This window comes from Plecotus auritus (genome assembly GCF_963455305.1).
Source record: "Plecotus auritus genome assembly, chromosome: 2".
Lineage (NCBI taxonomy): Eukaryota > Metazoa > Chordata > Mammalia > Chiroptera > Vespertilionidae > Plecotus > Plecotus auritus.
The window spans coordinates 41,217,831-41,241,134 of record NC_137771.1 but is presented as its reverse complement, the minus strand read 5'-3'; the positions used below and the strand labels follow the sequence as shown (position 1 = coordinate 41,241,134).

The following is a 23,304-nucleotide window of genomic DNA, read 5'->3' as shown; positions in this document are numbered from 1 at the left end:
GAGCAATGCCACCAACAAATAAATCCTAAAAATGCTCCAGCAGGGAATGGTATTATCCTAATTCAAGTTACAGATTTAATTTGCTTCTTCCACAATCAGTGAGTCAGCATAACAGGTCAAGAGCATGGACTTTGGGGTCCATCAAAACTGGGTTTGAGATCAATCTTTGTCATTTTACCAACTATAAAACCATTAGAAATTCATTTAACTTTTCTGGGCTTTTCATCTGTAAAATGAGGAGATTAAAGCTTACTTCACAAGGGAGTTGTTAGAATGAAACAAGGTAATGAATATAAGAGTACAGAACCGAACACAAAACAGATTCTCAATAAACAGCATATTTTTTTTAATGAGTACTTCTATGGGGTTCACATTGTCCAAAGTGCTGAAGAAAAGCCCAGCCCCTGTTTATAACTGGAAGAGAGAAAGATGTGTAAGTCATCATATCTTGTGCACATGAAAAGTATGTATGTTGTTGAGGCAGGAAAGAAGTAAAATCAGAGCACAAAAGGAGTTGTATTGATTAGAGCGGGAGGTAGAGGCAGGGTCTAGAAAAGGCTATGCTAGGAGGTAATATATCAACTGGATTTCACATGCAAGCAAGTTACCAGGCAAGCAAGGCAAGAAAGGGCAAGGAAAGGAGGGTGAGCAAATGTGCACAGGCCTAAAGTATATGTGATTAGAAAATAATAAGCAGCCTGATTGATCTCTAGGTGAGATCAACAGGGCAGCAGCCTGAGGTCACCTTGTGAAAGGTCACGTGAAGACACTTGGACTTCCAATAAATAGGGACCCATCAAAAGTTGATTTAATTTTAATTTTTTAGACTGCGGATTTTTTTCTGGAGTCAGACTCCTTAGTATTCTGTTGCCTCCTTGGTCTAAATCAGGGACAGACAAACAGCCTGCACACCAAATCTGGTCTGAGGCTTAAGCTAAGAATGGTTTTTACATGTTTAAGTAGTTACATTTTAAATGGTCATACAAGTAACTGCATAATATACTTGACTGCCTATTGGCCACAAAGTGTTAAATGTTTTTATTATTATTATGTTATTACTATTATTATTATTTGACCCTTAAAGAAAAATTTTGCTCACCACTGGTCTAAATGATTAATATTAAACTCAATATTTTTATTACAAAGCTGAAATGTCCATTAAATTTTACAAGTATTTGTTTTGTGCCTACCATGGATCTGGAATTGCCTTTACTCATGAAAACATTCTGTCATGTTCAGCCCACCCTGGATCTGGAATTGCCTTTACTCATGAAAACATTCTGTCATGTTCAGCCCACCCTTTTGCATTAGTTAACAGGTTCAGGATTGAGTGACTAGCTCTCTTCTTCCCAGAATTCTTTGACTTCTTAGATATAGATCTTGTGATGATTAATAAAACTGGGAGTTTTATTTTGTTCACCTCTTCTTTCTCTTCCGTACAGTTACCCCAATAATTCTACTGGTGTCTTTTTTTTTTTTTTTTTTTGCTTGAAAAAAGAAAGAATTTCCCTCTTTTCTAAATGACCTAGATTGCAATTTTGTACAGGACCTACATTAGCTGGGCTATTGATGATTAACACACATGTAAAAGAGACACCAAACAACAGTGGCTTAAACAAAGTAGAGCTATTTCTTTTCCTCAGATAAGAGTCCCTGGGTAACTGGTCAAAGCTGGCAAGGTGGCTCTGCTCCATAAGGGGTGGCAGAGATCCAGGCCTTTGCTGACTTATTGCTCCTCCATTGTTACAGGTTACCCTTGTTCTGAATGTTGTAAGATGACTCACCACCACACTATTCTAAACACTTGGATAAAGATGGTGAGAGCAAAGTACTGGCCTTGCAATATTGTTGCAAAATTATAAATATGTGCTGAACTCAAGCAAGTGCTACAGCTATCTATTGTTACTAAGAAATAGCTAATTGTAAAGGTTGGTGAAGTGCCAGTTATTTAGTATGTGCTGAATAAAAATAATTTTAGTGGAGTTGAAATGTGAAATAAATATAAAGATGCATTTTTAATCCTCTCCATGTTTCTGGGAATGTGATGGCTATTATCATAGTGAGTGTACCAGTATAATGACACATGAGAGGAATTTTTGTTTTGTTTTGTTATGAGCCAAGGAGGGTCTTAAGGATTTTAATTCTAGTAAATTCTGAATTACATGCATAACTCAACAGCAAATTCTTTGAATCTCTATACTTCTTTTTTTCAGACTTTTTGCCTGTAGCAAAATCCTATTAAATATATTTCCATGTCATGTTGTGCTTAAATAATGTGGCAGGACAGGGCCTTGACTTAGAAAATAACACCCTTCTTTTGAGGAGTTTTCTATCACAAATCTCCTCATACAGAAATCAAATCTTATATTTTGCCTCTGTGGAAAGGAGCGGCATTGTTAAAATTTTATTTTTGCTGCAAGAAAATCTGATTCTTGGTTTATTGTGTCTAACAGCTGCTAGTATACAATGTTGGGCAGCTGTCCAGCTGTGAGGTTAACATAAGTTAATTTAACCCTGGGGGATATTTTGAGGCCAATTAGAATGGTCCCTCTAGGTGCAGCAGGGAGTTAAGAACACTTTTCAAAGGGAGGGTGGGGGGTCCAGATGATTTGATGATGCTAAAATAACATTCTCCAAATATTATGGCAAGTTATCATGTAAAGTATGTTTATGACAGCTAGAATATATATATGTATATTCACATATATAAAGAAAATCATAATACCTATGTGTATATCACTTCACAGAATGTGATGTGTGTTTTCTGGAGCAATCCAAAGCATTTGACTAAAACTGAATTGGGTTGTGCCAATCAAATGCACTTCTCTTTCTCTCTCCTCAGCTCCCTGTCTTAGCACTGAGATAGAGTTAGGTTGGCTAAGTCTTGTGCGTTAACTCCCTTAAAAGTAAAAAATATAAAATAACATCTTGTAGACCTCTGTCTTACCTTCATGGGCCTTGATCCCAGGTTTGAGGAGCATTGAATTACAGGTTCAGCACTGCCACCACTCAAGGTAATTATTGGAGCCAGTGTGATCATAAATGCAATCAAATATGTCATGGGAATCTCATAATTTGTCTATTTACAGAGTGTCTAGATTTATGATTCATAATATGTATATGTCTTTGTTTAGGATTATAGTAAAATATTTTAGAGATTATCATATGGAGTTCTCACATACCAAATAATAAGTCCAAAGAATGTTCCAGGGGTCATCAGACATTACATCAAAACTGGCTTATCTTGCCCTAACCGGTTTGGCTCAGTGGATGGAGCATCGGCCTGCGGACTGAAGGGTCCCAGGTTCGATTCCGGTCAAGGGCATGTACCTTGGTTGTGGGCATGTCCCCAGTGGGGCGTGTGCAGGAGGCAGTTGATGGATGTTTCTCTCTCATCGATGTTTCTGGCTCTCTCTCCCTCTCCCTTCCTCTCTGTGAAAAATCAATGGAATATATTTAAATAAATAAATAAATAAACAAACAAACAAATAAATAAATAAATAAAAAGTGGCTTATCTTGTGGTTAAATGGGCCCATTTTATGATCTGGGGAATCTCTTTTTAAGTCTTATGTTTCATTTCAATTGATACAGATTTATTAAGAGGCATTATCATATGCCGGTTCAGAGCACAGGCTTTGGGGTCAGAAAGGCTCACGTGTGAACTGTGGCATTGTCCTTTGCTTTGACACCATCTTCTGCTGACTTCCCCTCTTAAAATTTACTTAATCTATTCATAATTGTCCTTTAGAATTTAGTTCAAACACATTTCAAAAGGAAGCCTTTTCTTTACTCAAATATAAGAATCAGTCCCTATTATATATACCTGAATGCTCTATATTCATTAATTATGATAATAACTATCACAACAACAGTAATGATGCAGTAATGGCTAGCATTACTGAGCAATTATTATGTACCAGGCACTATGCCAGGTGCTATACCTCTGTTAACTTATTTAAACTTTCTGATGCCCCGATGAGGGGGGTGTCATTAATGTCCTTTTACAGATGAAGAAACTAGAACAGTGCCTTTCAATAGGACTCTAATGTAAGCCATGCATGTGATTTTAAATTTTCTAGTATCCATATTACAAAAGTAAAAAGAATCAAACTTAAATGGTACCTTACACAATGCAATGGTTGACATGAAATATGGTACTATCTACACTAATAAAAGAGAAAGATGGAAATTGACTGTACCTCCGCGATGCCCACTAGCCAATCAAGAGTGAGTATGCAAATTAACCCAATAAAGATGGAAGGTTAATTTGCATACACAGGCACAGAGCCAAGACTGAAGACTGAACACTGAAGACTGAACACTAAAGACTGAAGAGCCTTGGCTTCTCTGCTGAGGCCAGAGAGAAGGCCTGGGTCCCGGGTGATGGAGGGAAACCGGAGCCAACAGCCAAGGGAAGGAAGCCTATTGCATGAATCTTCATGCAATGAACCTCTAGTAAAACAAATAAAGTTGATTTTAATGGAAATATATTTCACACCCCTTTCATTTTAAAATTTAAATTAACATAAAAAATTAAAATTTAATGTATTGGTCACACTGGCTATATTTTAGCTGCTCAATAATCTAATTTTGCTAGTGGCTACCATGTCGGTCAGGGCAAGCCCAGATGCTAAGTAACCACCATAAGTCATTCATACATTTACTAAGTATCTATTACAAGACAGGTGCTGTTCTAATCTCTGGAGACACAGTAAACAAAACAGGCCAGACCCCTGCTCTGGGGAAGCTTTCTTTACACAGTGGACCCTTGGACAACTTGGGTTTGAACTGAATGGGTCCACTGATATGTGGACTTTTTTCAATAAATATTATAAGTGTTTTTTCTCTTTTATGGTTTTTTTTAAATAACGTTTTCCCCCTTAGCTTACTTTATTGTAAGAATACAGTATATAATATGTGTACCATACAAAACATGTGTCACTCAGCTGCTAATAGCTTCCAGTCAACTGTAGGCTATTAGTAGTTAAGTTGTGGGCAAGTTGAAAGTTATATGTAGATTTTTGACTGCGAGGGGATTTGGTGCCCCAACCTCTACATTGTTTAAGGGTCAACTGCACTAGGGATGAGAGAGATAATAAACCAATAATTAACTAAAAATCTATTTCTGGTAGCACTAAGAATTACGAAGACGAACAGAGCAGGGTGAGACATAGGGGATGGACAGGGCTATTGCATATAGCTCCTCAGACTGTGCACTGCCCAATTCCAAGGAACACAATTTACATTGACTATGATGAATGCTACTCCCTGGAGTTTTGCAAAGCAGTAGCCCTGGGGATGTGGGCTGAAATATTATGTAGAGTAATCAGAGAAAGCTCTCCAATAATGGAAGGTCATTTTAGCAGAGCTATGAAGGCAGTGAGGGAGCAAGCTGTGTGGAATATAAAAAAAAACGTGCTTTTCGATCAAGGAGAATAGTCAGTTCAAAAGCCCTAACACAGGAAGAGTGCCCGGCATGTTGGAGGAACAGCAAATGGAGCTGGTATAGGAAGAGCATTAGAGCATTTTGGACCAGGAGACTACAGTAGGAGATGAAGTCAGAGCGGGAGCCCACAGCTGGATAAAGGTAGGGGCTTACTGGCCATATGAAGTTCTTTGGCTTTTATACTTAGTAAGAGTAGAAACAATGGCAGGAAAACTCTCTCATTTTTTAAGAGTCAGCCTTGTTACTTTGTTGAGAGGAGACAGATAGGGGATAATAATGTGCAGGAAATCAGTGAGAATACTATTGGGATAATCAAGGTGAAAGGCTATGGTTGTTCAGAATAGGGTAAAAGCAGGAGAAAGGGTGGGTGTTGGAATCTGAATCTATTTTGAAGGTAGAGCCAATAGGATATGCTGATGGATTAGATGTGGGGTTTGGGAAAAGAAAAAGAGAAGAGTCAAAGTTAGCCTCAGTAACGTGTAGAATGGAGTAGCCATTTTCCGACAGGGGAAGATTTCAGGACAACGGAGGTTTGATTGGGGGTGAGCCCAAATCAAGACTTATTTCTTGGACATTTAACCTTGAAGATAACTATTAAATGAATGGAGTGTTGAGTCTGAAGTTAAAGTGATATATCAGGCTGGAGATCTAAACCCAGAAATTATCATGATATAAAATGGTATTTATGATCACAAGACTGGTGTTAAAAACCTAAAGGGCAAGTGTAGTTAGAGATGAAAAGAGGCCGGGCAAGGAGCCTCTGGAACACTAACATTGGGAATACAGATCACAGGAAAGGTCAGAAAAGCAGCATGAAGAGGGGGTAACAGGAGAAAGTGCAAATCCAGAAGCCAAGTGATGACAGTGTTTTAGGTAGGAGCTTCCAGGCTAGAACTGGGATTGTAACCATGAGGTCTTATTGCAGCACCCACTTACACTCCTCTGCAGTGGGGTCTCCCTGACTCACATCTAAGACAGAAAAGGCCCCATGGTCTATCTTGTTTAAGTTGAATCCTGCTGCCCAGCACAGTACGGAGCACTCAGTACATGTTTAATGAATGAATGAACACATTGCATAGATCAGGAAACTGAGTCCCACGGAGGCTGGCAATGACATAGTGACAAGTGGGATGAGGGCGCAGATCAGCCTGCATCTCTCTCCCAGTTCTGTTATCCAGTCAACAAGCATTCAAGCCAAAGCTTTTTCTTAAGAAGCTCATTAGCCAGTTCCAACTTTGTTGGCCTCACACATGGCCCCAACTTATTTTACAAATCTAGACTAGCTGAGGGAAGAACAGTGATGCATTATATTGTGCCTGCCTGCTTTGATATTCTATTTTAATTCCTTTTTTGTACATTATGGTCACCCTCCTCCTTTTGTTCCCTAAGCACACATTTAAAAGATAAAGAAATACCATTCATCTTCCTACTTCCTTTCATGGTTCTCTTCAGCTTAATATGCTTCCCATAAAATTGATTTAATATACCTACCAGACTTTAAATTGATTGCAAACTACCTTAAACTTCTATTGCTTTCCTTTTCCTCTAGAAACTTTCTTAACTTAGAGAGTTCAACAGGCTAGCCCCTCTAAACTTTCCTAGGAGCTCAAGAAGACAAAAAAATGATTCTATTTTTATTTCATAGAGAGGTTTTTCCAAATTATAAAATTAACCCAAACTCTATCAAGGATCTCTCTCCCTCTCTCTCTCTGTCTCTCTCTCTCTCTCTCTCCCTCTCTCTCTGTCTTTCACACACACACACACACACACACATACACACACAAAGAAAAAGAAAACAGACAGAAGGAAAAACTGAAATCTACAACCCAAAGATAACACCTTCAAAAATTCTTGATGTATTTCCTTACAGGTTGTATTTCTGTACATGAGTGAGTGAGCATGTATGTGTGTGTGTGTTGAAGTGTACACATAAATTTGTTGTGAGTCATGTTTTTTTACTTAAAATATCATACACATTTCATTTTACTATGTAGCATTCTTAACTATTGCTTTAATAGCTATATCCTGTTCTGTAAAGAAAATGTCACTATCTCTCCTACAGATAGGCACTTATTTCCAATTATCCTGTCATAAATAATGCTAGCTGACCATTTTTGTTCATAATATAGATTCTGTATTTAGAGTGATTTCTAAATCACTCCAAAAAGTAAAATAATTCCCAAATTTCCAAAGTAGATTCACTCATTTAGTCAAAATTTACAAATATTGAAGAAAGCTGATAAACATTGCTCATGTATTTTACAAAGGTATTGCACCATTTTAAACTTCTACTTATGATGTATGCAAAAATCTATTTCTTTTCCTACTACCACTGATTATTAAGTGGTTGTCTCTTTTTATTTAGATTATGCTAACTTCATACATTTTTTTTTAAAATCACCAAATTTTATTTATTTACATGTATCTGATTGCTTCTAAGCTTAAATATTTTCACATATATATTCATTCATTATATTAGTAATTTTATTCATGTCCTTTCTTCATTTATCTGTTAGGGTTTTAAAATAGTCTTCCTGTAAATTTGCTTAACTTTTATAACATAAACATATTGCATTTGTTAAATATCTCTATACAAATATTATTTTCCAGAGTGTTGTTTTCAAGTTGTTTATGGCATGGATTTTAATGTAAATTTGAGAGGGTCCATAGCTTCTAAAATAAAAAGTAAGTTATGGTAGAAATTTTAGGAAATACAAATAAGTGAGAAAAAGAAAATAAAATTCTCCCCTATACATGATAATTATTCATAACATTTGGGGCATTTTCTTTCATCTTTTTCTTATATACTGAAGTAATTTTACAAAAGTAGTCATATCATACATTTTACTGTCCCCCTTTTTTAACTTAGAATGTTAAGAATTCATTTTAATGACATGAAATATTTTTTATTATCCATTTAATGGATTCATAATATGAATAGATAAAATTTATTTATCCAGGCCATCATTATTGAATCTCTGTTCCTAATATTTCACTGTTATAAAGATATATAGACATCTTTATGACTGAAACATTGAACATATTGATAATTATTTACAGTGAATTTCTAAAGGTGGATCATGGGTTTAACCAAATTTTAAGACTTTTATTATATTGCCCAAATTGCCCTTCAAACCTGTGTATTAACTTATGGCATGGGATTTATTTTGGCTTAACATTATAAATGTTTACATTACTACTTGAAATAATTTCAAAGGAGCAATTTACCCGGTAGTGCATGTGTTGGAAAAGAAGGATAAGTATTTCTACAATGTGGCAGGAGCCCAAATTTCCAGGGCAAATAGCACACAATTTATAAGTCTTAGAGTTACTTGAATGCATACATATGGCTTCTTTCCTAATATATGACCAAAAATTTAGTTAAAAAAATCAACTCTTTGCTTTGTCTTCATCAACTTGTCTTGCTCCCACAAAGCTATATTTTTCAGATCAACTACAGGTGTGGAGGCTGTGGCTCAGGGGACTAATAACAGATGTAAGGCTTACATGAATCAAGCCCTTGCTGACATATGTTCTTTCATTTAATCCCAGAGCAGCCTCATTTTATGAAAGAGGAAACTGAACTTCAGATGGTTGAAGGCTTGTTCTAATTCTAAGTTGTTTTACTCCAAAGGTGTGCACTTCTCACTACCCCATGTTGCCTCCTATGGGCACTAAGACTTCAGCATGGATTTCTCTTCTACCCCCACTTTATCTTATCAGCTAACATTTGCATTTACATTTATATTAAAAACTGACCTTTGAGAATTGAACTCAAGTTCTGGTTACCGCCTTTGATCTCATGCTGCTCTTATTTATTTTAATTAGCCATTTGAAAATTGTACATAGCACCCTCAACAAAGAAGAAGTTTATATTAATGAAGATTAATCACATGAATACTACAAAGTAATATAAATTAACCCAGCAGTGGTTGCTTATATAGCCTGAGATATGTCTTAATATGCCTTTTATTCAACATTGAATGAGGCATTGTGGAGTTTTTCTTAAAACCATATGATAGAAAATATTGGGAGAGAAAGCTATTCAACTCTCATTACTATAAATAATTTAAAATATGTAATTAACAAAGTAGGGTATTGTATAATACAGGAAGTCTAAAAAATATGAGTCATAAATGTCCAGATTATTGATGTTTAGTATAAAAAGTTGATCTGAAGTCTGAAGTTCTTTGAATCCCATCTTTACCTCTTACTAATGTGTGACTTTGGACAAGTCCCTTTTTATCTCTGAGCATCTATGTATACACCATGAGATATAATGCTATTGTTTTTTCAAATTCTTAGGACAATTGAATTCAGTATCAATATGATTGGCTCCCTTCAGTATCAATATGGTGATTCCATTTGCAAAGTGATGTTAAACCATTGGCGGGGGAAAACAGAAAGAATTTGGAATTTCACTATATTGGTCAGGAATACTGGTAAATAGCAAAGGATTTTCCCCAGCCTTGCATTTCCCATGGATTATTTGTACACATACCAAACCCTTTGACCCCTGAGTGCAATCTCCCTGAGTTGGTCTCTCCATCGTGACTGCACCATTCCCTCTGCCATCTGGACTGCACTGGTCTCTTTCATCTCTAACAGCCTAAATAAATCACCAGTACAGCTCGAGAGTCACTCGCTCCCTTGTGAAGCCATCTCTATCCCAGATCTACCACTTGACTTTACATGCTCCTTTCACTGTGCTTCCAGAATCCTTCAAACATGATTCTAAATAAAGAGCAGTTGTATCATTGCCTTGCATGTCTGTGTACCAAATGAATGAGTGATGCAACAATTTCTAAACAGAGCTTTTTGGGCTAATAGATCTGTTTCACTTTGACTCAAAAAACTGGGGGAGCTGATATCTCTTTAATTAAAACACAGACAAACAAAAACAAACAAACAACAACAACAAAAAACCTCTGAGAAGCCAGAAATCTCTCCGACTCCCTAGTCAAGATACTAAATCTTCTCCCAATTTCTGTGTATTTCATTATTACAGTCACCCTTAAGTCCCATCCTTCCTTCCATTCTTGAGACTGAAACTCACCAGGACCTTTGCTTTCGTTACTTCCCTCCACCAGAAGCCCACTGCACTGTGTCCTAGTGAGTTAGAGACAAAGCAGGGGCTGCACAAAACAGGTTTTAAGACCCTTTGGGTGAAATCATTATTACTGTAATGTTGCAGCATTTTCTCTCTGGGGATAATTCTAGAGAAGGGTTCACTGTAAGTGGTGTGAAGGCAGGTGGTAGATGGTCAGAAAAGTCAATGCAAGATCAAAATTATCCTCATTTTGTAGTTAAGGAAACCAGGGCTCTGTGGGGTTCAATACCAGGGCCAAGGTTATAAAGAGAGAGTCAACATCTGACTGCAGCTTTATTTGGCTCCAAAGCTCTTGTCCTTTCCCTAAACCACAGTGCCTCCCACTTTCCCTGGCTGGGCTCCCCATCTCTACTGCACTATTCCTTTCGCCATTGGCACTTGTGTGAATGATGTACACCAGGGCCAGCACAGGGAGCCACTACCCATGATATCTCTCAAGAGACCTGTGAGATGCTCAGCAGTGAGCAACTCGGCCTGAAATCCCAATGGGACACTGGACAATCAGACACATTTTGTGGAAAAGCCTTGTCTAGGGAGCAGGATACCCAGTTTTGCTGTTCTCTTTGCTGTTCTCTGTGGAGCAGGATACCCAGTTTTGCTGTTCTCTTGGCCACGTTTCATTTGTTCTCTGAGCTTATGTTTCTTGAAGTTGATATGTGAATGTTAGCATAGTTCTTGATGTATAATTGGCCCTTGATGAATGCAAGGTCTGTCCTCTTTTCTTCCCTTCATGTATAAGTGAATGATAGGTTAGATGTTTTCTAAGATTTCTCCAACTTTTTAATTCCATACTGGAATATTACAATGGATTCTCAGATCTCATTGATTTTCATAATGCATTATTTGTTGACTAAGCTCATGATAACCAGATTTTGGTTTTCATTTGATTCCCAGAATCATGAAATGTCCTAGCTGGAATAAACCTCAGAAATCGCCCAACCCCCTTATTTTACTCACAAGTAAATGAGCCCATTGGTGGGGGCCAGGGAGAAAATCGACTTATTCAAGGTCACACTGAAAGTAATGACAGAGGAGAGAACACTATCCATGTTTTCTGGCTCATCCCAAGACTCTGCACCCCCGCTTCCCCAGCCCCCAGCTGTTGCTGGTATGCTCCATCTTGCAAGACAGCACCATTTGCCTTTCTTGTGTTAATATTATTCTAGCATGGAAATGTCTGTGTTTAAGGCAATGACCTGAGAAATACTTTTATTTCCAGTTACGCACTTATTTTGCAGGGTTTATTAATTTTATTTATGCATTTGATCTCTCAGATGAAATAATAAACTAACTAGTGGGACAGTTTACTGGTGTGCTCCACAAGTATGTTTTACAGCCTCAGTGTAAGCTTGTCGAACTGTGGTGTCAGCAGATCTGCCTTCTGCCCCACTGCCCTTAATTTCAACCATCAGACACCATGGCAGGCAGCCCTGGGCTGGGTAGCTGTGCCTCCAGGGGGCATCTGGAAGTGTTGGGTTATAGGACAAAGGAACTTTTACCTAGGAGCCTCTCAAAATTTATTCAAAAAACAGGCTGCTTCATCTGGCTTAAAGGGTTGGGCATGGGGCTCCCAGAGAACAGAATTGGGCCAGTGCATTACCTGAAGTGCCCAAAATGACACTTCCCAGAGAATGGAGAAAAGGCATGTGTGTAGAAGTGCTGAAAGCCACAGCTGATGAGGCCCATAGTCCATCAAGACCAAGAGCAAAGCAGGGAACAAGACAGGGAGATTGATATAAAAACAGTAGACACAGGAACATTGCCAGGCTCAGGAACAAAGGAGGGAAAGATGCTAGAAGACCCAGAGTAATTGGAATAGGTAGGGCAATGGTGCCAAAGTTGCTTTTTTTCTTTTAACTGGCTTTGAAGTGGAGTACATGGACTTTTCTTCAAGGCAGCCCCTGTGTTTTCTTAATAGCCAGTACTTAGAATCATTTACAATCAGTTGTCATTGTTTACTTGTCTGTCCCTGTTTGACTGTGAGCACCATTGTGTAATAGGGATACAAAATTTATTGAATGAAAGAATGGATTGTTGGATGGATGGATGAATGGATAGAAAAATGAATAGGTGAATCAGTCTGTCAAAGGTACTGGGGAGGGGGGTCTAAGACATATGAACTATATTATCTTTATCTGTCGTCTCTGATATAATAAATAAAATAACCCTTTCCAATTATTTATATGTATTATAAAATTATTCAATATAGCAAAGAATTATCCAACATAAAAGTACTTAGCCTCTCTTGACTAAATCCTTATTCTTATTAACACACACCAACACACACTCAGACATATTCATAGAGGTAAAAGGTCACAGTACCCAAACTTCTAGTTGGCACCTCTGCTGGCCTCCTTGTTGCCTTGTGGGTATGGATGCTGCCACTGCTTTGGTTGCTGCTAAACTGACTCTGTGGATTGGATCTAGCAGGAGGATTCTTGCTAGAACAAGCTCCAAACCCTTAGCCAGACACTGCCTGGAGCATTAGGAGAGGGGAGGGTCAGCAGGTCCTGCAGTGGGAACTGTGAAAGCTCAGGGTCCTCACACTCCGTAGGAAGAACTTCTTCCCTGTGATTGGCTCCCCTAAGGGAGTTTCTGCCCACACCTTTGCTTTGATTGGATGTATGCAAATTAGCAAACCCTAATGTGTTGATCCTAGATATAAAGAGTATACATACCGACTCTGCTACCCCCATCCAAATGGCCATAGAGTTTGGGGGGATATGTGAATGTGGTAACCCTAACATGTAGCTGCTGTGTGCATATGGCAGATCTCATGGGGACACAGGAAGCCCTCGTGTGTTGGTGATGATACAGTGCTGGGGCCAGAATTGGGACTCCTGATCCCAATTCCTATCCTTACCTTCTATGGTCCTCATTTGTTCATGCTATTTATCTCCATCTGACATACTCTAGATTTAATCACTCATTCGTGTGTGTCTCCATCCCCTGGAGTGGATGCTTCATGAGGGCAGGACTCTGTTTAGTTTACTATTAAATCCCAGTGACCAAACCTGTGTTTTGAACATTAATGTCTCAACAAATATTTATGAATATTAATGATGAATGGATCAATATATGGTTAAATGGATCAGTCATCAATCAGTTGATCAACAGGTGTATCTACAGATGAATTGACAGATGGATAGGTCCTGTGAAAATTTAGGATAAAATTTAGTAATTAAGGTAGTATGGGTATTTTCACAAGGAAATAAATTGTCTCAGAAAACTAGACCAATGGAATAAAATCTAGAACCCCAAAACAGACTATACTGACTGGAAACTTTGTATATGATAGATATGTTATTACAAATTAATGCAAAAATCATGAACTAAGATAAATGGTACTCAGACAGTATCTATACAGAAAATCTATTGAGTTCTGACCTCACATAATATAAAGAATATCAATTACAAGTGGATTAAATGCAAACAGAATAACATTAAAAACTTTAGAAGTAACTATTGGATAATGTTTTTATGATCTAGGGGTAAGAAAGGATTGATGTAATAAAACAAAACAAAAAAAAACACTTTAAAGGTAAATGCTAATTATTACATTAAAATTTAAAGAGTTTATATGTCACTATAAACAAAGTAAAAAGACAAGTTTTGGACTAGGAAAATAGTCACAACATACATAATTACAAAAGGGCTGTATCCTAAGTGAGCAAATTAGCATAGAACGTAATTATAACAAATCCCTGTGTACCACCACATATATTGATCAAATACTATCATTGTATCATTTTGTTGTTTCTTCCCATGGTTTGTGCCCACACAGATTTTAGGACTTTGCTAAATGTCACCTTCCTGGTAAGGTCTTTCCTAACTAACTTTTAAATTTGAACTCCTACCCCAGCACCTTTCATGCCCTGTCTCTTCCTCTGGCTTTTCTATGGCACAGATGACCATCTGACATACTAGATATTTTACTTTGTTTGTTTAGTATGTACACTCTCTCTCCTGTAACAATTAAATAGAAAAATGGGTATATTAAAAAGCAAATTGCAGAAAAAACCTAAGATAATAATATAAAAATATTAAAATAATTTTTAAGCTTACTATAATTAGAGGAGAGCATGGTGTGACCCAGAAAGTCCGCAAAGAAATCTCACATACACACGCACGTGCCCAAGAAGTCTAACAATGTCTATTGCAGTATTATTTGTATTAGCACAATTTGGAAATAGCTCAAATGTCCATCAGTATGGATGATTAAGTGAGAATATAAACATATGATAAGATACTATCTAAATGCTAAAATGAAACAATTAAAGCTAATTCTATCAAAGTGGCAAAAACTTTAAAGTGGCAAAAACTGTATTTAACAAGATAAGCAGGCTTGAGATGGATGCAAAACAGTGATATATATCGTTTATAGATGCCAACATGCATTAGAAGCAGAAATACATGCATGAAAATTTAGGAGAAGAGTTGTCTTTGTAGAATTAGGAAAGAATGCATGGGAGATTTTGCTTTTATCAATAATAATTTTTAAGGAATAGTCAGCAGCAAATATGGCAGATGGTCATATGTGAGCAGGCAGGATAGCGATATATAGGTTTTTGTTATAATTATGTCTATACTCAACTTCATGCTTGAAATATTTAATAAGAAAAGAAATAGGAGGCTACGTAAGTGTGACTGTGAGGGAATAAGTTCAAGCCATAGCATATCAAATAACAGTAGGTGTGAAATAACAAAATTGTAAGCTGAATTTTGTTGTGAGTCAAAGACTGGATGCAGAATTGTAGACTCAGTGCCTTCTCTTCATAACTATTGATAAGACTGGGATGTGAAGCCAGACATTCTAGGTTTGAATTTTGACTCAGACACTTAGTAAATGTTTTTAAATTGGGCATCCATTGCCTCATTTTTAAAGTGCCAAAAGAAGACAGAATACAGAATACAGAATAGAAAAACAACAGAGAAAAATCAACAAAACCAAGAGTTGGTTCTTCAAAACAACCAAAAAAATTTATAAACCTTTAGCTAGATTGGCTGAGGAAAAAAGAGAAGAGACTCAAATAACTAAAATCAGAAATGAAAGTGGGTACATTACTATTCATATTACAGAAAAATTTATTCTATAAAGTAGAAAAATAGTACTCCCTCGTAACAGATAATATGAGGATGAAATGAGACATTTGTGCAGTGCTTAACACATCTCATGGCACATCACAAAAAGGAAGACCTATGCACGTTTCCGAATTCCCGGTGTGGATGTAAACAGACATGAGCTTGAAGTCTGGTTAGACAGCCATGCTTTCTCTGATTTTATTTGTTTTGTACAATAACCATATCAGGTTGGTGTTATTTTTATCCCATTTTATACATAGAAAAACTGAGCCTTAGAGAGGTAAAATAACTTGCCCACGATTACCCAGATCTTAAGAAACAGAGGTGGGATTCAAATCATGTCTGCCTCCAGAGGAACATAACAGCAAATTATCCGGGTGATATTTCCCTTGTTTTATGAATAAACTAAATTGAATTTTTATAAAACATTACAATAATCTATCCGGTAGCTTTTTTTTTTTTTTTTTTGAGCAGGAAATCAACCAGCCATGGCTGATTAAAAATAATAACAAGTATCTACCACTTAGTTTATGTATATGTAACTTCAAACATGTAAAATAACAGAGTTGCTGTAATGGAATATTGTACTCGATAAATATTTCTGCCTTAAACAGATTCTTGGTTTTGGAATACATTGGAAGATCAGTAGGCTATGAGATTCCATTATGTTAAGCTTTTTTTTCTAAAAACATAGGCTTTTTCTAGGTTCCACTGTCTTTCCTGAAAAATTGCTTGCTCTCTGCTTGCCATCTATCTTCTGTGAATCCAAATGGAACTTAACTTTTATTGTCACTGATTATTTTGAATGAACAGTTTTCTTAATGTAATTTTTGTCGTGACAGCTTCATTTAAGGCTTTTATTCATTTATTCACTCACTCATTCCTTCTTTTATGCAGCAAACATTGACTGAGTGACCACTGTGAGCTCATCTATGGGTTAGGTTCACAGAACCAATGGTTAAAAAGGTGTGATAACTTCCTCAGTAGAGCTCTAAGCCAGAGGGAGGCAGAGATGGAAATGGATCATTTCAATGCAATGTTACCTTCTGAGTGGAATTATTGCTTAGGAGGATGGCCATGGGGTTCCCAATTAAATAGAGGGGTTCAGGGAAAGTAGGATAGAACTGATAATGATGCAGCTGAAACTACTGTTTGTATGTGTGCTTTCTGTCTAGAAAAATAAGACATGGTCTTTATAGAAAATATGGAAAGCATAAAGAAACAAGAGAAAAATGACCTACAATCATGCTACGAAGAGATAACCACCCTTTTGGCATATTTCTTAAGACCAACTTTTATAAGAATGAGCTCAAATCTTATAAACAATATTATTATACATATTTTCCCACATTCTGAATAATAGTTAAATTAGTTTGCGTAAGATGAGTCTGTAGACATACCAGCATTCCCTCCATCATTCCTCTGGTGCTTGTTTCCCTCTGACACGTCACAGTGTGATGAGCATCTCTGCGCATCAGTATTGGCCTGCCATTGTGGTTGCTTCCTTGGGAAGGAATCACAAAGGTGAATTACAGGTTAAAGGGGATGATCACTTTTTAGGCTCTTGACATTTTCTATGGTGCCCTCTTCTTTATGGCAAGAGCTCAAGCCTTTATAGAGTCAAATTACAAATATGGGAATGTTCTTTCCAAATTTTCCCCTGCTTCTGTGTATTTGAGTGCGTGAGCGTACACACACACACACACACACACACACGTCTCAGGAAGAAACACTCATACACACACACACACACACACACACACACACACACACACACATCCTGATCCCTCCTACCTAAGAGGCGTGTTGCCCCACTTCTTGCCCAGTAATTACAATAGGCTGCATTTGTTGTCTTTTTTGTTGTTGGTGGTGATGGTATTTTGTTTTATCCATCTCTGTATTTCCATTACCTGGTGTATGGTAGCAACTTAGTAAATGTTTCTTGAATGAAAGAGAGAGAAGAAAAATAAACATATTACATCGTGAATGTTTACTTTTTGTTTAAGGCTGTATTTTTGTTTGATTTTAGCCTTCTGCAAGACATGGTGGTGAACCCTGACTCCAACTCTTCCTGACTGAGGGGCTCTGTTGCACAACTCAAAGGTAAAGCGGGGCTTGCTGGTGTGAGCAGAAGCTTCCTCTCTGGGGAATTTGCTCTCTCATGTCTCGGGTCCTCTCCAAGTGATGGCTTTCGTGCTTTGTGTTCCTCCCTAAAACACCCTGGGGTGGGGTCATGGAGACTTCGGGAGCTGGAGCTTGCGGTGGCTTTTCTCTGGCCTATTCCATGTTTGTGGCTGGAGGAAGAGAATATTGATTCTCTTTCTTCTTTTCTTTAAGTACCTAGTAAATGTCATTCAGAGTCTTACATTTCCCTGCCTGGATCTCAGCCTCACCTATTAGGCTGTTTCAGATTGGTTTGATTTTAAACACAACTGTGCTAGCATTCTTTCTTCAGATGCCCCTGTTTCAATATATTTACCAGAAGGAACCACCTTCCGTAGTGGAAACTGAAGTCAAATCATGTGTAAGATGAATGTTTACATGGGATACAGACTGGGAGATTTATGAGCTTAAGGAGCAGGTGCTATTATTTTGAGGTCCGAAACTTTTAAATAATGGCAACACTGAATTATGTACTTCATCCGGGGAGCCGGGAAGACACAATTGAAAACGCCTCTTCTTTTGACAAATTAGAAGCATTCATTCCAATATCTATTCCTAGTTTGCCAGGGATAATGCTGAATGAATCACAAGCTGGGGGATGGATGTCCCTTCCAACACTTTTAATTAGCAGCACTGACTATTAGGAGGGACAGAGTGCCGCTTCCCGGCCATATTTTACCACCAACCCCCTTAAAAGGAATAGAAATCTTATTCTCCACAAGGTAATATTTATCTCTTCCCCAGCCAGACAAGCATAGAAAATTAAACAATGGTCCGTTAAAAAGCCCAGCTAATGTATTTATCATCTCCAGTTTATGTGAGTTTGCAAGGCAAATATGAGTGGGAGCTATTTGTTATGGGACCTTGGGGAACAACGGGGTTGGAGAGGGAGCTGGGAGGCTGCAGGATCTGAGACTTGTAAAATTCATTAAAAATATGAGGCTCTATTGGACACAGAGGAAATTAATTACTCTGAGGGACTCAAATGTCACTACTTATTTCAGTGACCTGAGGAGGAGGCTGAGAACCTGTTTTCTGTGGTTTCTGTATGGGAGAAGGTTGGGAGCTGGGATTCCTTGGCTGTCAATTTTTGCCTGTGCTTGGTGACTTATTGACATGTTAACCTGGCTTGTGCCCCAGCCTCCTCTAATGAGTAGAGTTAAATGAGAAATGGGGCTGGGGAGAAGCACGCTCCCCTGTAAGAGCTCACCAGGCGTGTAAGTAACTGCGGGACGTAGGGGAAGCTGGTCATTTACCACAATGGAGACAAGAGGTGTATTGTGTGCAGCTAGACTGAGTTTGGTCTTTTATTATTGCTTTTACATCCACAAAGCTATTCTCTGTGGTGGAGTGAATTTGGAAAGACAAATTAAGGTTTTCTACCTAAGGAGGACTGGGGAGCAGTAGCTTCTGAAAACAGTCATCTTTTCGAGATTACTTGTCTAATAAATCTCTCTAATGCATTCTGCCTATAGACAGAGGTGGAAAATATATAGATATGTGATGAGTTAGAAGTTTAAAATCGGTGAGCAGCTAGAGTAATGTAGTAAAAAGCTCTCTCACATGTGTGCCTTACCAAGACTGAGGAACTAAAGGTTTTGTTCTGAGCTCAGCCACTAACCAGCTGTGAGACCTTCCACAAGCCACCATAGTGCTTGGAGCAACTGGTGCATTATTTACAAAGTGGGACGATTGTATGTATCTTCTGTGATTGTTAAGATCCATGCTCCAGAAGAGCTTTGAAGGGTGGAGGTATGATACAGGCGTATGGTGGCCATGTCATGTATTGGTATGTTCTGTTCTGAAAATCTTGGTTTTTAAACATTGACGCTGCTCAGTGGCCTGTGTTTCTACCTGGGTCAAACTTAAGGGGCTGTGTACTCTTCTCCTGGCTTGGTTCACTTAGGAAGAGTCGATCAACAAACCAAGGAAGGATCAACAAATACTGCCCTGAGGACTGCTTTGGGGAGATATTTCTCATGGTTTGTAAAATAATCCTATATAATAAAAGGGTAATATGCAGATTGACCCTAATGGCGGAACGACTGGTTGCTAAGACGCACAGTGACCACCAGGGGATAGATGCTCAATGTAAGAGCTGCCCCCTGGTGGTCATTGCACTTCCACAGGGAAGCACCACTCGGCCAGAAACTGGCTCATGGCTAGCCAGTGCAGCAGCTCTAAGGATGTCTGGCTAATGGCTTAGACCCGCTCCCCCCAGGGAGTGGGCCTAAGCAGGCAGGTGGACATCCGCCAAGGGCTCCCAGGCTACCAGAGGGATGTCTGACTGACAGCTTAGGCCTGATCCCCCGGGTAGCAGGCCTGAGCCATCAGTCAGACATCCCCCGAGGGGTCCCAGACTGTGAGAGGGCACAGGCCAGGCTGAGGAGGGCACAGGCCAATTTTCACGCACCGGGCCTCTAGTTAAAGAATATGAAGCATAGCTGTGGAGGGAGTTGGAGTCTTAGGTCTTCACCCCTGGGAGCAGACCTAAGGAGTTGCCACTTCTCCAATTCGAAAATAATCTTATCCCTTTGAAGTGGAGACAAATCATGCATTGAAGGTGGTGGAGATGTTTGAAGATTATTCGTCTTTTCCTAGAAAGAGATGATGATGAAATAAACTAGGGCAGGATCAGTGGGGATAGATAATGTTATGCAAAGAGCTGAGGTTCAAGAAGGCCTCAGCTCTTCTTGAACCTCAGCTCTTTGCATAACATTATTGCATTGCTGATTCCAAAGAAATAACCTGGAGGACTGGCTGCAAAAGACATGAGCTTATTATGACTTACTTGCGCACTCGGAGTGGCCGACTGGTGAAGTCTCTTTAACACAGGCTTTCCAGTACAGGGTTATATAGAGTACAGAAAACAAAGCAAACCTGGGGATAAATCGTGCGTGCAGGGTGGATGTGCCCAGGTGCAAGCTGTGTGAGATCAAAACACAAGCTGTTTACAATCCGGGCTCATATTCAAGAACAGTTCCTTTTTGGTCATTCCTTGACCAAGGAGCTGGCCAGGCTCCCAAGGTCTCACAGTACACTTAGAGATGGACTTCATTATATTCCCACAGGACAGGAGGGGGAGTTGGAACTTGGGAAGGGGCCATGTTCTCACATACCACACAGAGAAGAAGAGAGAACTTTTTAAAAATATACATATATGTGTATATATTATTGTTGATAGTATTACAGATATCTCCTGTCCCCCACCCTTCACCCCCTCTTCCAAGCCCCTACCCACCCACCCCCAGGTCTTCATCACCCTATTGCCAGTGCCCATGGGCTATGCATATAAGTATATAAGTTCTTTAGTTTATCTCTTTTCCTCCCGCCAACCCCACATCAAGGTATGTCAGTCTGTTCCATGGCCCCATCTTTTGGGTCTCATTTTGTTGGTCAATTCAGAAGAGAGAACTTTGAGAGGCCTTGGAAAGGAAAGAGTCCCAGGCTTCTCAGTACTTAGGGTGGCACACACTTAGAAGCGGGATTCGTGCAGTGACTTCAAGCTGGAGAGTGTTCCCAAAGCACTTGTAATATCATTAATAGAAATCATGTAAAATTGCAGGGTACAGCTCAGACTGGTACACAATTAATAATCATAGAAAGTAGACAGAAATAAGCCCCAAAGAGCAGTGTTGGGACCGGGCTGAGAGGGAAGGGACTGCTGAGTTGGCCCTCAGAGGAGGAGCAGCTCTGTGATGGGTGAGAAGGGTTGAGGCAGGATATTCCACAGAACAGCTGCTCACACAGCTCTGAACCACAGCTGCCCAAGCACACAATGAAGATGCTGGTCTGAGAATCATACACTTGGCTTGTTCCATTTCTTCAGCAGCCAGAGTTTTGCACACCAGTGATTTTCAAAGGCTCTGTGCTGTTGTCTCCTAGAAGTAGCCTTGAAGGATCACCTGTCTGTTCTCATTAACGAACCCTGAAGTGCCCTAGGGTCTGACCTGTCCTGAGAATGCTCATCCCCAGGCACCCAATTCTGAATGATCGCTAAAACCCCTTTTTCCATTCCTTCGTGGTTTTTTGAGGTGTGTTTTCCTCACTTACCTTTTAAAATTGCTTGAAAGTCGTCAGTTTGCATTATGAGCCGTTGGCTATTTATTTGTTGTGTTGATCAGATGCACCTGCCTTTATATTCACTTGTATGCATTTATAGCCATCCTAGGTGAGGCATCATCATGTTTTCCCATCTGAGGAATGAGATAGAAATAAGACAGGAACATTTTCCTGCTGCTCTTCCCACCTCTTACTCCTTCTTGAATTCATCCCTTTGGTGCCTTGTATGTGTTTCCTCATTTGCTTTTATCTTCTTGGATTCTCTCTACCCACCTTCCTACTTTTCCTCTTTCTTCTGATAGAATCACATATGCTCCAAGTTGGAAGGAAGTAGGAGATTCTAAATACCAGGGAGCTCAACTATAAGAACTTTGTGAAGGTTCTTAACCACATGGTAATTCCCCTTATCTGTTATTTGGGGTGCTGATGGTGTTGCTTTTCAAAGCTGAATGTCTTAGATTTGAATCTCTGCTCCAATATAGAACAGCTTTCTGACATTGAGCAAATAATTCCTTTAAGCTTCCATTTTCACATCAGTAAAAATAAAATAGCAATAATACTTTCCATGCAGGATGGCTGTACGAATTTAATGAGAGTGTATATGAAAGGGTCTGACACATCATATATTCTCAGTGATGAATGTTAGCTATAATTGTTGCTTATAATAATACTACAAGCTATTATAAAGCCTTAAAACACAAAAGGCAAGTATGTTGATCTTTGGCAACAAGGGAGGGAGAAGCTGGGAAGCCTTTGGCAGTCTTTGGCTGGTATTAGAAAATGAAAACTCCTGAAGACAAAGGGGTTGGATGCAGCTGAATCTATGGGTGCACAGGCAGCCCTCCCTGGCTGAAGCATGACCTGGGAGCTGAACAATGAAAAGGCCTGCCAGATTCCCTGGGATTCCTGAGCTTCTGCGGGGCCTCTGGCGAGCATCTAAATCAACCCTCCCTTACGTATGCTGTTTCTTCCCAAGTGGTATGGTGGCTTGGTAATATGCCCACTTGGCTAGATTGATTTACGTTACTCAGGATTCAGTCTCTTGCGTATTTCTAGTTAGGGTGGGCACAGGGAGATTCCTGGGGTATTTGGAAGATGAAAGGGAAGCAGCAGCCACTTTGTAGCTCACATGTGGTTGCTGATCTGCGGACTCACCTCCTTGGCTTGACGCTGCTCTGGGCCCGCAGCTGCTCTCCCTTCCCCCAGGTCCTGCCCCAGCTCCTCCAGCTCCTCCTCCAGATGTGTTTGTTTAGCTCCTTGAGGAAAAACCCTGGCTCCACAGTCATCCACATCAGCAAGCTGGGAGGCAGTGAAAACCACAGCTCCTGTCAGTTCTCAAGGGGTTTCAGCTCATGCTTGTGGGTTCCAGGCTGCTCCTAATTTCTCCCACTATTTATACCCATCTTTCCATACTAACCGCCTGCCAGTGGACTTCACACT

At 39.2% G+C, this 23,304-nt stretch overlaps 1 protein-coding gene across 3 annotated transcripts in view; it reads left to right on the top strand.

Annotated features, from left to right (window-relative positions):
• Window positions 1-23,304, top strand: part of DAB1 (DAB adaptor protein 1) — a 1,124,084-nt gene that overhangs the window by 503,217 nt on the left and 597,563 nt on the right. For all 3 annotated transcript variants that reach the window (XR_013960044.1, XM_080658163.1, XM_080658159.1), the window contains exon 3: window positions 17,669-17,742. The gene's annotated coding sequence lies outside the window, so the exon portion shown is untranslated. The remainder of the gene's footprint in view (window positions 1-17,668; window positions 17,743-23,304) is intronic.